The following is a 17,691-nucleotide window of genomic DNA, read 5'->3' as shown; positions in this document are numbered from 1 at the left end:
GGGGCAAGCACACATCCCTGCCGGAGACCACGCGCCATATAGACCCAAGCCGAATAAGAACCTCTTTGATCTAGCCTGACTTTCAATTTTAAATTGGCATGCAGGGACTCCAATATAGTAACCAGATACTCTGGACAGCCCCACAACCTTAGCATCTTCTATAGTCTGACACGGTCCACACAGTCAAACGCATTGGAGATGTCCCGGAATGCCAAATAAAGGCCCCACTTGGCCAACGTCGCTTGCTCACTGAGCAGGTAAATTAGAAAGCAGTTTAGGGATGTACTCATGCCTTTGCAAAATCCTGACTGATTTATGTCCAGTTTGCCAGATTATCTGGCGCAACCTTCTAAAGCGTGGGAAATGAATCTAGAGAAGATCTTGTATGTGGCATCCAACGGGGATCGGGCAGTAGTTTACAGGATCTGCTCTATCTCCCTTTTTGAATATCACTACCCCAATGGCCTCTTTCCAAGTCGCAGGGAACTGGGGAGTAGGAATGATCTTCCCAAACAATTTCAACAGCACAACAATATTGACCCTAGTTTTGATAACTAAGAGTTAGCACATGCCTGGAGGCACCCAGTTTTCAATTATTTGTGAGAAATGTTCTATCAAAAACGGTTTTCATAGAAAAAAAAGATTGTATTTTTGTATCAAAATGAATTGATATAGGAATCAAAACAAAGAGGTGTTGCTTCATTTGTGGTCATCCAATTTGCAGGGCACTGGCAAAACGACTTAGTGAGTGAGTGGAACATCCCCGACATGTTGCAATGCAGTAAACCGGTGACTTTGCTCCACAGACTTTCGGCGTCATGCCGTTTTGTAGTTTATCCCCGAGCAGGAGGACCAGGGAATACCTCTTAACCTGGCTGCCGCTGGTGTAATAAGCCTTTGGTTGTGCACAAACATCCTCTGAAAACTTTGGTTATGCCACTCTGAGATAAGATGGTGCCGCCTGTTCCTAGGCATTAACCAAACAGCTATGATGGTAGTAAACCTTTCTTTACGTACAAACCTACCATGGATGTATAAGACCTTTTCCCAGGCAGCTATTGGGGAAATATAGATTTTGTTTAACCCCTTAGATGCTGTGGGTGAGTATATTTTATTTTTATTTATTTATTTTTGCATTTTTAAAGCACTCACACAACCCGTGGGCATTGAGGCGATGTTACAGGAATTGTTTGTTTTTTGGTTGCGTAATTGTTTTTTTGTTTTAGTTGCGTATTTATAACACGCTTAAATACCCAGAGGTTTCTAAGCGCAGACCCAGGGATCGAACCTGTGTTGCTTCATGTCGTCTTGCTTCCAAGGCGAGCACGTTGCCGCTGAGCTATCCTCCCGGGACAAAAAAGTCCCATAAGTGATCATTGTAGACTTTTCCCACTTCTGCAGTTAAGTGCAAAGACTTACCCTGAAATAATGAAGGCCTATTCTCAGGACTTAACCGGGGTAATAAAGCTTTTGTTATTTAGAGACCGACCCGATATAGCATAGATACAGCCTGTTCCCAGGCAGGAATTACCACAGCAGCTATTGGGGCAGTAGGTCTTTGGATATTTTCAAAGACCTACCCTAGTATGCATACTTACTCCCCGTTTCCAGGAATTAACCAGGCAGCAAATAGAGTAGTAAAGATTTTGTTATTCACGGACCTGCATAATAGGTACCGCTTGCTCCCAGGCATTAATTATCATGGCAGCTATTGGGGTAGCAAGTTTTGGTTATGTACAGACCTACCCTGGTATGCATAATACCAATTCCCATGGATTAATGAGGCAGCAATTGGGGTAGTTAAGCTTTGGTTATATAAATACCTACCTCGTATATGAGAGAAAGAATCTGTTCCCAGGCATAAATTACTATGGAACCTATTGGGGTAGCACATTTTGGTTATGTACAGACCTACCCTGGTATGTATTCTACTTGTTCCCGGGTATTAACGAGGCAGCAATTGGGCTAGTTAAGCTTTGGTTATACAAAGATCTACCTGAGATATGAGAGATAGAACCTGTTCCCAGGCATTAATTACCATGACAGCTATTGGTAGAAAGTCTTTGGTAATGTACAGACCTACCCTGGTATGCAGAATACCTGTTCCCAGGCATTAACGAGGCAACAATTAAGGTAATTAAGCTTTGGTTATACAAATATCTACCTGAGATATGAGAGATGCATCCTGTGTCCTGGCATTATCCAGGTAGCCATTGAGGGGGTAAACCTTTCCTCATATACGGCCCTACCCTGAGCTATATATGCTCTCCTCACAGGCATTACAGGGGTATACCCCGGCAGATAGACTGGGAATGCGTTATGTACCGCTGATCTCGGGATAGCCAGCCTAGGCATGCATGTCTTTTATTGGACATTTGCATGGCGCCTATACACAAGTGTTTCCAGGAGCCACAAGATAAAATGTGGGGGGTGGGACACAGGAATGAAAAACAACAAAAACAAAACAATAATGGTTATATTGGCCTTGTGACAATCCTACCGTGTAAGTGCAAGACAAATGCGGTAAGTGCGGGGGAGGAGGAAAGGGAGAAGTGCAGGAGGGGTGCCCAAATAAAGGGGGCGTGAGCAAGGGCTGGGGGAGGGGGACAAGATGGCAACTGCCAGGGGAAAGAGGGGGGGGAGGAAAAGTGTGAAGGACCGGTGGATCAGGCTGGGTAGTCTGGGGAATGGGTACCTGAGGGCAATTGCTGACAGGGGAGGGTGGGAGGGCCCCTGTATGACTCGGAAGGGACCAGGCTCCAGTTCCAGCGACGGAGGCAAGTTATCAAGGGAGAGGGAAGGAAGAGGAGAAAAGGAAGGTCTTGAGTAGTTTCCAGAACTTGAGAAGATCTGGCTCAAGTCCGACGGGGGCAGGGAGGCTGTTCCAGAAGGAGGAACCTGCTGAGTAAAGGGATCCATCTCCCACTCTATGCTTGGAGAAACGGTGACTAGCAGAGCGTTTGAACCAGAGGATTGCCGAACGCTAGCAGGGAGGTATTTAGAGAGGGAAATATGGATTTAGAGAGGCCCCAGGCCCCAGACAGCCTTGTGGATGATGCAAAGGGTCTTGAATTTGATCCTTGTGGTACCGGGATCCAGTGGAGAGACTTTAGGGCTGGAGAGATGCGGTCCCTGGGCTTGAGACCAAGGATAAGTCTTGCAGTCCTATTCTGGATAAGTTGAAGGGGGCGAAGGGAGGAAAGAGACAGATTGAAGAAGAAGCCATTGCACTAGTCCCGCCTAGAGAGAACCAGGGCTCTGGAGACGAGAGCTTCTGGGGGAAAGTGCGGAAAGAAAGAATGACTCTGGGCAGGTGGAGCTGGAAGATGGACGTCTTGGCAATGCCTGCGATGTATGGAGAAAGAGAGAGGGGAGCCAAAGATAACCCCATGGTTTTTTGCCTCGCAGGAGGGTGAGGGGAGGGAGCCCAAGGAGGGTAGCCACAGTGGGGTGGGGGGGACAAGGAGCAGGTGTCCCAATCAGAAGGATCTATGCCTTCCTTAGTGGCATTAAGGCAGAGATCATTGGCAGAGCACCATGCCTGAATAGCAGACAGGTATGCAAGAGGAAGGGGAGGAGGAAGAGGATGGCAGCATAAAGGAGAGCCGTGTGTCGTCTGCATAACACTGGAAATGAGGGGTGAAGGTAGAGAAGAGGAGGGTCAGAGGGGCCACATAGAACTTGAAGAGCCATGGTGATAGGATAGAGCCCTGCGGGATACCACAGGTAGAGAGTGAGGTGGAGGAGAGACAAGGGCCCAATTGTACTTGGGAGGGTCTGTTAGAAAGGAAGGTCAGCCACAACCGTGCCCTATCCATGATGCCTAGGGTATCATGTAGACGGTTTATGAGGATGGAGTGGTTGACTGTGTCAGAGGCAGAAGAAAGATGAAGGGGGGGAAATCCAAGAGACCAGCATATCTAAGGACAACAGTCCTGACAAACCATCACAACACACCTCACATTCCCCAAGAGAATCCCTCTGTGAACATGTGGACAATGACAGACCTCACTCCATGCATCAAGGAGTCCCCACTGGAAGAATGTCCAGAAGGAACCGCAAGATCATCCAAAACTTCAACAATGACTATGTTTATTACTAATGTACCCCAGTTTACCCATCTTCCCTCTGCCTCTCCCACTTGACACCCTTTTTTTTCCCTTTCACTTTCCCGCTTTTCCCCCACCTGTTTTTCCTTTTTCTTTTGCCTCACGTGGGGGAGATGTTATGGTAATACATGCACAGGTCTCCTTAGAACCTTGTGCATGTAGATTCCATTTGAGAGTGCCTTGCCAGTTGATGCTTCCACTGCAGCTACCTGGGGGCCTCAAATAAAGCTCTTCTCTTCTCCCATACTTTGTGCCTCTTTATTTTATATGGCGACGAGGCACTGTACCCCGAGGCCCCTGGGAGCGTATTAGGTCACCTGATTGGGCGCAGCCCCCCCCTTTTTTCGCTGCCGCCGACTTCTGCTGCCAGCACCTGCAGCGGCCTGCTTGTCAGCTCTGGACAGCCAAGAGGAACAGCCAAGAGAGGCCTCGACATCACCTTTCAGTTCTCCACTGTAAAGGGTGCCGCTCCTCCCCGCTGGGAGTTTAGAGCTGCGCACATTGCACTCCTGCCCTACTCCAAAAGTGCTTCAGACAGCAGGAGCTGTCCATCTATCAGGTCAGAGGAGGGGGGGAGGACGAAGTGAAACTTACACTTTCCTTTCATTTGGCATTTTATGTGTAAACGGACAAAATGAAACGTACGCTTTACTTTTATTGGCATTTTTTTTGTGTAAAACCCTCACTGCTGCCCTGAGCAGAACCCTGCATCATTTTCAAAAGCTGCTAGCTGTTGCCCAGCAACACACACACAGCATTAGCAGTCTTCATTCTCTCAATGGCTACTCTGACTTTCCGGGACTAATCACTCACTATCTTGGTCCATTGTGACATCACAACTGAACATTCCATCAGGTCTCCCCTGAACCAGCCAACCTGTGCTCCCAGCCCATTGTGAGGTCACAATCTGTACTAAGGACCATCCATACACTGAAGCCTAAAGACTCTGCAGTACAGATACACCTGGGCATTCTCAGAATCGGGTCACACCCTGCCATGCAAGCAATTCTATAAAGACTGTATCTCAGCGCCTCCTTGCTAACTGCCAACAGTACTGAAAACCTCTGCCTACACTACAGCAACTGGTGCCACTCAACGCCATTCCTCACCACTTACAACCTAGAATCAGGCACACCACCATGCAGGGCGTTCCGCCTCCCACCAAGTTTCTTCCATGCCCTGGGAGCCCAACCTGCCCATGGGAACAATGGATCGATGGATTCCACGTCTATCTCAGAGCCATTGGGGGCAGCAAATTCAATGATGACCTCAAGGAGGCGACCCTCTTGAACTGTATAGGGGCAGAAGCACTGAGACTTTTCAGGACCCTTCCCGAACCCGGCAACATAGGAGGAGATGGCAACCGCAAGTTTGACATAGCATTGGCCAAACTCACCAGTCATTTTGGCAACAAGACCAACGTAGTACTGGAAAGATACAGGTTCTTTTCCAGAAAGCAGCTCAAAGGCAAGTCTATTGATTCATACATAGCGTCCCTCAGGGCGCTTATGTCAACCTGCAGTTTCACAGGTGTCTGTGATGAGTATTTGAGAGACCAATTGGTGCTGAATGTGGCTGATCCACGCATCCAACAAAAATTGTGGCAAACCAAAAATCCCACCCTGGACCAAGCCACGGAGATACCAAGGAGCATGGAATTGGGAGATCGATGCATGAGGGAAAGACGTGACCACACGACCAGTGTGGAAATCAAATGTGTCAGCCCTGAGTCCGAGCCTTACGAGCCTCTAGTAGCAGCAGTAAGAAAGGCTCCGCCATCAAGGGGTTCGAAATTTGGCTCAAGCAGAGCGAGGCCATACAACTCCCAGAATCCAACGCGCTGCCAGAGGTGCGGATGGTACAAGCATGCAAATCCTGACAAAGAATGCCCCGCCATCGCTGTGGAGTGTTATAAGTGCAGCCAGATTGGACACTTTGCCAAAGTCTGCAAGAACACACGGGGAAAGACAACCAGATATGGCAATCTCACCAGGCGACCTTTCATCAGACCGTCCTCTGTGAGAGTAATCGAAAGCAACCAAGAGCACAATGACATGTTATCTATCAGTCCAATGCAACAAAAGGTACAAATACTCACTGTAACATCCCAACAACAGAGCAACGGTCCCTGGGTCAAAATGCAAATCAACGGCATATCATTACCTGTAATGGTAGACACTGGCTCCCCCTACACCATCGTGGATCTCAAGACCTTTTTGAGTGTACTCTCTGGCAAGATACATGACCTGCGAAGCACTTGTGTAAGAGCTACCGGTTATGGAAAAACGCCCATCGAGATAATGAGATATGTGTGGGTGAACCTCAAGTTCCATGACAGAGAAACATATTGCAAACTCTTTGTAGCCAAAGATGGCTCCTCCGTTGTGGGATGGGAAGAACAAGCCGCTCTTCGAGTAAGAATACACCCTGGAGAAGAAATCCCCGTGCTGAGTGTGCTCAATAATGATATGGACATCAAATCTAATTTAGCAAAACAATTCCCCAAGGTGTTCTGCCACAAGATTGGACTCCTAAAAGGTTTCCAACACAGAATAATCCTCAAAAGAGGTGCTGTCCCAGTGGCCCACCGAGTCCGCAGTATTCCCTTTGGAACAAAAGAGGCGTTGAAGAAAGAACTTAAGCGCCTCTGCGATGAAAATATCATACAGCCCATCGAAAGTTCAGAATGGCTTGCCCCAATTGTCTTAGTAAAAAAACCAGACGATTCCATAAGAATGTGCGTCGACTTAAAGAGACCTAAACAAAAACATATGGGTTGACAGACACCCACTTCCCAATATATCTGAACTCCCATCAACCATGAAACCTGCAAAATACTTTACAACTCTGGACCTCTCCTCAGCCTATCACCAGATTGCTTTGGAAGAGAGCTCAAGGAACCTAACATCTTTTGTCACACCTCTCGGTGCATTCATGTTTAACAGAATGCCATTCGGACTCGCTTCAGCCGCAGCAGTCTTTCAGAGACTCATGTCACATCTATTTGGAGGACTTGATGGCATACACTGCTTCCAAGATGATATCCTCATATCAGCCAGTACAGAAGAAGAGCACAACGCAAAACTTGTGGGTGTCCTACAGGTCATACAAAAAAGTTTGCTCACACTCAAATTAGAGAAATGCAACATAAAGTGCGACCGAGTTTCATACCTGGGCCATTCCATTGACGCCAACGGCATCAGCCCCAAGAGGAAACTCATGGACACCATAATGAATATCGCCGAGCCTCAAAATAAAGACCAATTAAGGAGTTTCCTCGGGATGACAGAATACTACTCCAAGTTTATAAGCAACTATGCTGATAAGACCAAAAACATGAGAAACATCTTGAAGAAGGCAACCAAATTCATATGGTCCACTGAATGCAAGAACGAATTCGAAGAAATCAAATTTGAAATTAACCAAGCCCCAGCCTTAGGAATGTTCTATTGTAAAGCTAAAACCATCATATCCGTAGATGCAAGTAAAACCGGACTGGGTGGTGTCCTAAAACAGCAACAAGATAAGGACATCGTGACGATCGCATTCGCATCGAGAGTACTGAGGGGAGCCGAACTAAACTATTCCACCATTGAGAGAGAAGCTCTGGGTCTGAGGTGGATTCTTCAGCATTTCAGGAACCTAATTTGGGGCTTACCCGTCATACTGAAAACAGACCATAAACCTCTAGTAAATGTCCTTCAGTCCAAAACTCCTCACCTTATATCACCGAGAATAAGACGTTGGTTCCTCGACATCATGCAATACAACCTCCAACTATGCTATATTCCTGGTCCACAAAACCAAGTAGCAGATTGTCTTTCCAGATTATCGACCAACATCGACACTGAGATTGCATCTCCAGATGAGGACATCATAGCTGTCGTAAACCCTGCCATCTCGAGAGATGAATGGAAAATTAATGCCAATACTGATCCGGAACAGCGAGAAATCAGGGAAGCGATAGCCAATGACTGGGTGGAAACGGGAGAGGCTTTAACAACCTTCATTCCCTTTAAGGAAGAATTATCAATGGACGATGAGCATATCTTCAGAGGCGATCGAGTAATCCCACCCACCCAACTCAGAAAAAAAGTACTCCAACTGGCACACGAAGGTCACCTAGAAAGAAGCTTGACGAAAAACAAGTTGAGAAACAACTATTGGTGGCCAGGAATGTGGAAAGAAGCAGAAGAACTGGTCAAAAATTGCTCCACGTGTGCCATGAGTGACAAGTCCAAGATCTTAAGAAAGACCCCCTTACAGCCTATTGAACCTCCCAAACATGTGTGGTCTAAACTGGCAATCGACATCATGGGTCCATTAGAGAACCTCAAAACAGTCAAAGTATATATCATAGTACTTGTCGATTACACCTCTAAATGGACAGAATGGGGAATAGCTGAGGACAATGTGACCTCAAAGAAAGTCATAGATTTCCTGACGGAGATCTTCAGCAGGGAGGGAGACCCCAAGGAATTGGTTTCGGACAACGGGTCTCAGTTCATATCTATGGAATTTGCTGATTTCCTCAAGAAAAGGTCCATCAGCCACATAACATCTTTGTACCATCCAATTTCCAACGGACTTGTGGAACGCATGAACAGGCTCGTGAAGAGCGTAGTCCAACTGGCCACGGCCAACAACCTCCCGTGGAGAGAAACCCTCAAAGAAGCTTTGCATGCGTATAGAACTACCCCACACACCACCACGAACATAGAGCCCTTCACCCTCATGCGAGGTAGGGTTGCAACTAACCGATTTAGACCGGCGTGGATGTTCTTATACACGGGAGAAGCAAGGGTGAACATGGATCTACTTCAAAAGACAGTAAGAGAAAAACAAGCAAAATACAAAAGACAATACGACTCCAGACATGGAGTAAAAGAGATGATGGTTTGTGAAGGAGACTGGGTACGTGTCAAAGAACCGAAGAAAACTCTCAAGGGTGAATCCATCTTCAGACCTCCACAGAGAGTTGTGAGTTGTCATGGGAAGTCTGTCATCCTCGATGATGGAAAGAGATGGTCTGGAGATTATCTCATAAAAGTAACAAAAGACATCCAAGAGACCAGCATATCTAAGGACAACAGTCCTGACAAACCATCACAACACACCTCACATTCCCCAAGAGAATCCCTCTGTGAACATGTGGACAATGACAGACCTCACTCCATGCATCAAGGAGTCCCCACTGGAAGAATGTCCAGAAGGAACCGCAAAATCATCCAAAACTTCAACAATGACTATGTTTATTACTAATGTACCCCAGTTTACCCATCTTCCCTCTGCCTCTCCCACTTGACACCCTTTTTTTTCCCTTTCACTTTCCCGCTTTTCCCCCACCTGTTTTTCCTTTTTCTTTTGCCTCACGTGGGGGAGATGTTATGGTAATACATGCACAGGTCTCCTTAGAACCTTGTGCATGTAGATTCCATTTGAGAGTGCCTTGCCAGTTGATGCTTCCACTGCAGCTACCTGGGGGCCTCAAATAAAGCTCTTCTCTTCTCCCATACTTTGTGCCTCTTTATTTCAGATGCCTAGGGTATCATGGAGACGGTTTATGAGGATGGAGTGGTTGACTGTGTCAGAGGCAGAAGAAAGATGAAGGGGGGGGGGGGGAAATCAGGATGGAGGGAGTGTTAGACTCCAGATTAGAGAGCAGGTTTTCATAGGTGTTCAGGGGAGCAGTTTATGTGCCTCTGGGTGCCCTGAAACCTGTTGGTCGTGTAGGCAGCCAGCCAATTCAGTGTGGAGGGTCAGTTCTCCATGAGTTTGCCCTAGAAAGGGGTAATAGTGATGGGGCGGTAGTTAGCCGGGCAAGAAGGGTCAGCAAACGGCTTTTTTAGGAGGGGGTGCACAAGGGAGTGCTTAAGGGGCTTTGGGAAGGAGCCAGTGGCAAAGGAGTGGTTGCAGAGGTCAGCCAGGGCTGGGGCAAGGAAGGCGATGGTGTCCTTGGTGGACCCCCCTCCCATGTAACCACAGAAGTGATAAAAACAAAAAAGGACAGCAATGGGTTATTGTGTGACATGGCATCAACCGAACCTACGAGATGTTCATGACAAAATATGTGCTACATTTGGTTGTTTTAGTGCATTCAATTCTGCGGATTGCCTGCGTTGCATGTGTACAACTCACGTGCTGCGTGTACTTCTGTATAACTGAACAGCATCTGTCAGAAAAACCTAAATCCCCTTCCGCTGTTTTCATTGCCCTGTTGTCTGGCAGGTGCCACAACAATGGCAAACTTTCACAGATTGTGGGAGGACCAAGTGTCAGAGGGTGTACGAAGGACACATTTTCAGAAGCCGTGCGACAACAAACGTCAAACGTTAGGAGAGAGTGCGACAACAAATGGTGTGCACGATGGCGAGACATCGTCTCAGCAATGCGTGAGAACCTTCCAGAGTATGCAACTACCAGGTGAGCGAGGGCCGGCGGCAACACACTTTCAAAGAGGGTGTGGGGCGGCAAGGTTCTCAATGGATGTCCCAAAGACAAACTGCCCCACAATTACCAAGGAGCGGCGCGAAACAGTGGCCATGACAAGAATATAGGCCATCACAGACTACAAATCCCAGAATGCCTGCCAGTAGGCGGACATGGTTCCCAGCCAGACGAGGCCCTGTCCTCATGCCTGCTGGCACCAGGCTGTGGAAAGGATCGTGCTGTAATGAATGCCACCGGGTTCTTGTGCAATGATTTATCACCGGGGACGGCTGCCGCGTGCCCATCGCTGCGAGGCTCCGAATTTAGAAGCTCGCGGACTCGCCTGTCAGCCTCCCTCGGAAAGAGTTTTATAAGTCTCCCATTACACAATAGTATTAATAATATGTTTATCTTGGAGTTATCACATATGGGGAAAAAGTACCCGGTTCCAAGAAGCTGTCAACATGCCACCCTAGTTTGCCAGTGAGGCATTGCCAGACCCAACACTCACAGGATCAAGCCAAGACATTCCCAAACCCGGCATGGCTGAGAGGATGGCATTCGTTGCCAGAACGGATAGGACATAGAGGTTAGCACCCATTTTAAGACATGGCAGAAGTGAGAAGTAGACGATGGAACACATCCACCGACCACCTGTAAAGCGAGTTGGACACACATGCCCATACCTGGCAGAGCCAAAGTAGGCACATATGCCTGGACATACAGTAATCACCAGGTAAGTCTGCTATGTGAGCACACATCAGGCCTGGCTGGGCTAAGAGGTGGGCACACCATCTAGGACACATAAAGCTCAGAAAACATCCTCTGGCTTGTTTGGGATGTAAGCACTTATTGCCAGGCCTGGTCAGGGTAACAAGTGGGCACACAGTCCTGGACACTAAAGCTCAGAAAGTATCGCATGGCAGATCTTAGATGTGGGCACTCATTGCCAGGCCTTCCAGGGCTAAGAGGTGGGCGCACACATTCCTGGACGCGCAAAGCTCAGAACACATTCTCTGAAAGGTCGGAAAGGAGAGCACACCTTGCCAGGCTAAGAGGATAGCTCACATTCTCAGAGCGGGCTTTGCTGGGAGGCGAGCAAAGGAGAGGAGGGCGAACTTTCATAGTGTTGGCAGAGTGTAACGCTGAGCACACATTCCTAGACTTGACATGACCCAGCGGTGAATACACAATCCTAAAGTTGGAAAGCGTGAGGGGTGGGCACACGTGTCAGACACACCTGTGGGGCTGAGAGGGGCACAAACCACTGAAACTTACATCTCGAGGTTGGGCACAGCACAGATGTTCATACTTGGTCAGGCTGGGATGGGCAAACGTTCCGACCAGTGGACATACACTTTTCATTCTAGGATTCAGGTCAGGGAGTGGGCACATAATCGAGCTGATGTGAGAGGTGGTTGCCCATTGCTGGGCGTGGGTGGCATGAGATGGATTCCCCAGGGTCTGCCTTCTCGAGTCAAGGAAAGTAGTCTCTTAGAACAAGTATTTGGAGCCTGCCTCAAACCTCTACCAACTTTAGGACCTAGAATCCTGTATCTGCCCCGTGGGGCGGGGGTGGGTGGTAGCAGACCTATACCAGGCGCGGGGCTGCAGTAACACCCAGCTCGCTCACCTCTAGTAAAGGGGGCAAGGATGACACCAGAGGGTAGCTCACATCACCAGGAGACAACACACCCCTTCTACTCCCATGGCCTCCAGGGGGCTGCTTCCGGTTCCGGGGTTCTAGGAGTCAGTAAACAGAACATGTGATAGACATGGCAGCATCGGGGGTGGTGGGCTTACCTGCTATGGCCTCTCAGGACAGGCTGTCGCTGCTGCTTCCCATGGCGGCCTCTGCTGCTGGTGGCGGTGTCGCAGCTGGCGCGGCACCCCGGGGAGGTAATCCCTGCGGTGGCGGCGCCCTGGCGGTTGTTTTGCTGCTGGCGCCCGTCGGGGATGCAGAGGTGGCGAAGGTCCGCGTCTCCTCGCCCTCCTTAGACCTCGAGCCTCGATCTGCCCCCCGGGTGCGCGGGAGCTGTGTGCTGCGAGGGGTGCAAAGGAGGGGGCCTCATGTTCTCCTCTTAACTCCCCCCAGCAGGAGCAGGCAGCTTGGTGGAAGAAGGCCGGGCTGCCGTGGGTGGCACGTGAGACCGGGCCAGCGCCGTGCACACTTTCTCACACACCTGCGCGCGCTGCCAGCCTGCAGCACTCGCACCACACACAGACAAGCTGCCTCTCACCTGGACACTATGCTGTGCGCGTGCAGCCTGCTTCTCGCCTCGGTGCCCCCCACTGCAAGCTGACAGTCACTGCGCACGCCGTGCAGGCTATACACCACCGCGCCAGAGTTCAACCGTGCAGCACCCCTTACGCGAACACTCCCTCACCTGTACGCCGCTCACTTTCCACCAACGCACCCCCCCCCCAACCCTTCACTCTCACCTGCACACTACCCTCAGCATACTTCCTGGCACCAGGACGCCGCCTCCAGAGCTTTCTCTCGCCTTATGTCACCCATACAACGGCCCTCTAATGCCTCCCAACACACCACTTTGCAGGTTCGCGGTCTGCACTCGGCCGCCCTCGTTCCCTCAATTGCCCGGCTCTTACCTGCACTCTTGTCCTCGAGTGACTCTGCCTTAGACACCCACTGACTCACGCTCAAAACTCTGACTCACACACACTCGCCACTCTGTGCATGAAGCCGGGCTGGCCCTAAACTCTGACTCACACACACTCGCCACTCTGTGCATCAAGCCGCGCTGGCCCTAAACTCTGACTCACACACACTCGCCACTCTGTGCATCAAGCCGCGCTGGCCCTAAACTCTGACTCACACACACTCTCCACTCTGTGCATCAAGCCGCGCTGGCCCTAAACTCTGACTCACACACACACACACACACTCGCCACTCTCTGCACCAAGCCGCGCTGGGCCTCGCTTTTGCACACTGCCTCTCAATCGCCGGCTCCTGTGCCCAGCGACCTCCTTCACTGCCTCAGGCCGGGCTCTGTTTACCCGGCTGTATTATTCCCCTTTTCCGGGCTCAATTCCCTTTCCAGGTTGAAGGCCCTGTTCCTCTTCGATTGACCTCTCGTGTTGCCCCCCCCCTCTTTTCCTCGCCTCGTTGTTTTCTACTTTTGCTTATCCAGTTTCCCCAGAGACCACGAAATTATTGTATTCCCAGGAGGCGGAAAAACGTGCCAAACAATCGCAAAGAAGCCGGGCCTTGGCCGCGTTGAGCATAAGGCTGGGACTTCTCTTCACGCCAGGTCTTGCAAAATCACCATTGTATCCACACACAAAAAATAAGGAGTGTTGTTTGCAATCCGGATCTCCCGAGCTGATGCGGTGCTGTTCCACGAGTGGGTGCAGCGCTGCCTTTTCGCCGAAATCCAGGAACCCCGCGGCGAGTGCTTGGCAGCCTCCCAATGAGGCAGGCAGGCAGGGCACACGGGGCACAGGCCTCTGGTGCAGGGCTGTCTCACAGAAATGCTGACCCCCCACGGCAAGAGTAGGGCTGTCTCGGGGACACGCAAGAACCCCACACTCCGAGCATGGCGGTCTCCCAGCAAGGACGGATTCCCACGGTGGCGGTAGAACTCTCACGCAGTTAAGCTGGGTTCCCAACTTGAGTGTATGGCTGGCCCTGGGGCCCCTTAGTGGGTGCAGGTCTATATGGTTGGGTGCAGCTTTGGGCCTCGGCGAGATCCAGGCGGCCTCGCGCTGAGTGCAGGTCGGACTCTCACCGGGCGTAGAGCTGGCTGTCTCTCACTGAACGCCTGGCTGCATTCCTCCACTCCAGTTCACAGGACTGGAGTCTCACAGTGAGTGCTGGGCTCTCTCCCTTGCTCAGTTGCTGCAGGACTGTGGATATCCACCCTGGGTGTAGGGCAGGCTGACAGTCGGAGGGTACAGGGCAGGCTCTCGGTGGGTGCAGGGGTAGTCTCCTGCTCAGTTGCTGCAGGGCTGTGGATTTCCACCCTGGGTGTGGGGCAGGCTGGCAGTCGGAGGGTACAGGGCAGGCTCTCGGTGGGTGCAGGGGCAGTCTCCTGCTCAGTTGCTGCAGGGCTGTGGATTTCCACCCTGGGTGTGGGGCAGGCTGGCAGTCGGAGGGTACAGGGCAGGCTCTCGGTGGGTGCAGGGGCAGTCTCCTGCTCAGTTGCTGCAGGGCTGTGGATTTCCACCCTGGGTGTGGGGCAGGCTGGCAGTCGGAGGGTACGGGGCAGGCTCTCGGTGGGTGCAGGGGTAGTCTCCTGCTCAGTTGCTGCAGGGCTGTGGATTTCTACCCTGAGTGGCTAACTGGCCGGCAGCGAAGCTGGCTCTCGGTGTGTGCAGGGTAGTCTCTCGGTGTGTGCAGGGCAGGCTCTCCGTGGTGCAACGCCAATCCACAGTGGGAGCCGGAGCGTCACTCGGTTTACTCGAATCCTCACAGCAGCACCCGCAGGCCCTGGGCGCAGAAGCCTCCTCTTCCTCTCTGTCCCTTTCTCTCCCTCCCCCTGCTCAGATTATGCATTAGAGGCGGCCCATTCACTCAGTGCTTCACAGAGCGAGCGGCGCCCTGTCAAAGTAAGAGCCCTGGGCTGGATTAACTGCTTCCTGCTTCCTGATCCCTTGCTCCGACACCAGCCTCCCAGCGGCTGCACAGGCATGCGCACACGCCGACACCGCAGGGGAATCGGAATGCACGCCCGGTGGGGGCATGATTCGCATGCAGTGACCGGGGACAGAAACATGCACACACCCTGCTGGGACGTGGCAGGACAATGGGAGCAGGCATGCACAGTGCAAACGGGCACATACATGGCAGGACAACTGGCACAGGTTTGTGCACCTTGGGGCAATGCCAGCAAAATGACGGGCGCGCAGGCTCCTCAGGGCCACAGTTCTAATTCACTCACGGATACTAGCCAATCACGCCTTTAAAACCCACAAATGGGCACAGGCACTCATAACTGGAACACACCAGGACAATGATATGCACAATTGGGACACACCAGTACAATGGGCACCGTGTAATGGTTTGAGAGACCACCCTCAACACCCTCCCCAATCTAGATGTCGCACAATAAACAGTTTAATGGCAGTTCTTTCGTAAGTCCTATTTTTGATTCATCTAATACCCTTGGATCCCCCCATCTGAGCTACAAATGAGCCAGGAACCAGGCCTCTGTGCAGGAAATATATTTGTATTTATTCGAATGATAAATAATGCATATCCCACCCAAAACTACACACTCCACCTATGTGGCTCACAATTAAACTTCTTTTTACATAAATAAATCACACAGGTTGATTGGGAAACAAACACAACTCGCAGTACTTTGCTTTACTTTATCCAGATTTAAATTCTAGAAATAACCAAAACTAGTCAATGAACAAAATCAATTTACACAGTAGTGCTATACAATTTATATTTTCCTGCATGCTTAAAAAGGCTATTGGTTCAGTTTACAGATTTGTGCAAATGCATATGACTATTATTGTTTTACCCACACTTTTGCTTTGAAATAAACACTGGGTGATCCAACAGTTTGTTTTTCAGACCCCCCTCCCTTTGGTCTGTGTTGGGGAAGTCGGGCAGAAAAATTGGGATGATTTTAAGAATTTTGAATTTCAGATCCACCTCGACTTAAATGCCTGTGTTGGGGAAGCTGGACAGAAACACATTGGGATGATTTGAGAATTTTGGATTTCAGACCTATCCATTCAAAGCCTGTGTTGGGGAAGCTTTACCAATAGGATTGCCCAATTAAATTGCAGTCTATAATTTTCAGCGCACACTGGGTATGAGCTTTGTTAATTTTTACAAAAATCACCCTGTGGTGTTGCGCCAAGGGGAATTCATTACATTTATATTTTTAGTTAAATAGGCTAAGGGTTGACACAGTTTTGCGTGCCTCCCCCTCATTATAAAGGGAAAGGATTGAAGGCAAGCAGTTTCTCCATCTTTTGGTTTTAGGGGGCTCAATTCTACATACATTTAAAACCTCTGTTTAAAGTTCAGCAAAGCCAGTTGCATTTCAGAACCCTTTTGGAGGTAAGGGCAGGTGTCTGGTCACTCCACTCTCAGGGATGGTCCCCAGCTCTTCACCATAGGACCCAATCAGCTTTTTTAGGCCTCCCCTGCAATAGACGTCTCCACCCAGATGCAATGCCCATCAATAATCTCTGGTGTTTCGTTGCGGCTGTTGGATGGTAATTTTCAGCAACTCTCTCCCTTTTCTCATAGTGCATCCGTTTATATACCAGTAATGACACCATCAAGATTTCAATTTGGACAGTGCCCTGCAAGAATTCTCAAAACCAGGATCGGACGGTCACCCTTCTCTCTCCTCCCAAATCCAGCCTCTCTCTAAGGACTGGTTTAGGAGTCTGAAGCAGACATATGGCAATTCCCATTTGAAATCCTCTTTTGTTTTCATATCAACTTTTGGCACAAATCTAGTAATGTGTTAACAACTTTGTGATTTACTAATAACTGCGATAATGTATATATTTTCTGATTTAGCTAATCATGGGGAATTTAATAAAATATCAGCCCGGGACGGCACATGTTGCACGGCCGTTTGGCAATTCTCAGCCATTTTTATAAAAAGCATAATAGTTGGGAACATGTAATTTACTCCCCACATTCCTAATTTTACCCCCCACCAGCACGCCAAGTGTCAAATTCGGGACATGTTCAGCGCAGCCAGGAACACATTTTCGCTGCTCATTACAATTTCCTAAGTTGCAGGTGAGTGAATTTTATTTCAACAAAATCACCTGGAAATTATTTTTAAAAAATTGACACAAAATGAAGGTAGTACGACTTATGGATGATGAGAAAAATGCCTAAATGATAATAGTCCTTTTACATTAATAGGAAATCTTCATGTTATGCAAATTGTAGCTCTCTGGTCTCCAGGCCATTTGCCACCCTGACCAGAGTTCTTTTTTAAAAAAATGAGTCTCTTTGTTGTTTGAAGTGTAAGCTGCAGATCGTAAATACTTCAGATGCACCTTCCAACACAGAGATCCCCCACTGCAGACATCTGCCATGCTGTCCTCTTATCTGAAGGGGACCACCATTTCGATCTGGAAAGCTTCTGTTTCCTGTATTTGTATCTTTTGAATTTTTGCTGCCATTTTGCATGTGACGCATAATAT

At 49.4% G+C, this 17,691-nt stretch overlaps 1 protein-coding gene across 2 annotated transcripts in view; it reads right to left on the bottom strand.

The window, feature by feature from the left end:
* Window positions 1-15,066, bottom strand: part of BCL9L (BCL9 like) — a 298,755-nt gene extending 283,689 nt beyond the window's left edge. For both annotated transcript variants that reach the window (XM_069614403.1, XM_069614404.1), the window contains exon 1: window positions 12,342-15,066. The gene's annotated coding sequence lies outside the window, so the exon portion shown is untranslated. The remainder of the gene's footprint in view (window positions 1-12,341) is intronic.
* Window positions 15,067-17,691: the final 2,625 nt, after the last annotated feature.

Source organism: Ambystoma mexicanum, chromosome 9 (genome assembly GCF_040938575.1).
Source record: "Ambystoma mexicanum isolate Mex_15411 chromosome 9, UKY_AmexF1_1, whole genome shotgun sequence".
Taxonomy (NCBI): Eukaryota; Metazoa; Chordata; class Amphibia; order Caudata; family Ambystomatidae; genus Ambystoma; species Ambystoma mexicanum.
The sequence above is the reverse complement of the archived record's forward strand: the minus strand, read 5'-3'. Positions and strand labels throughout refer to the sequence as shown.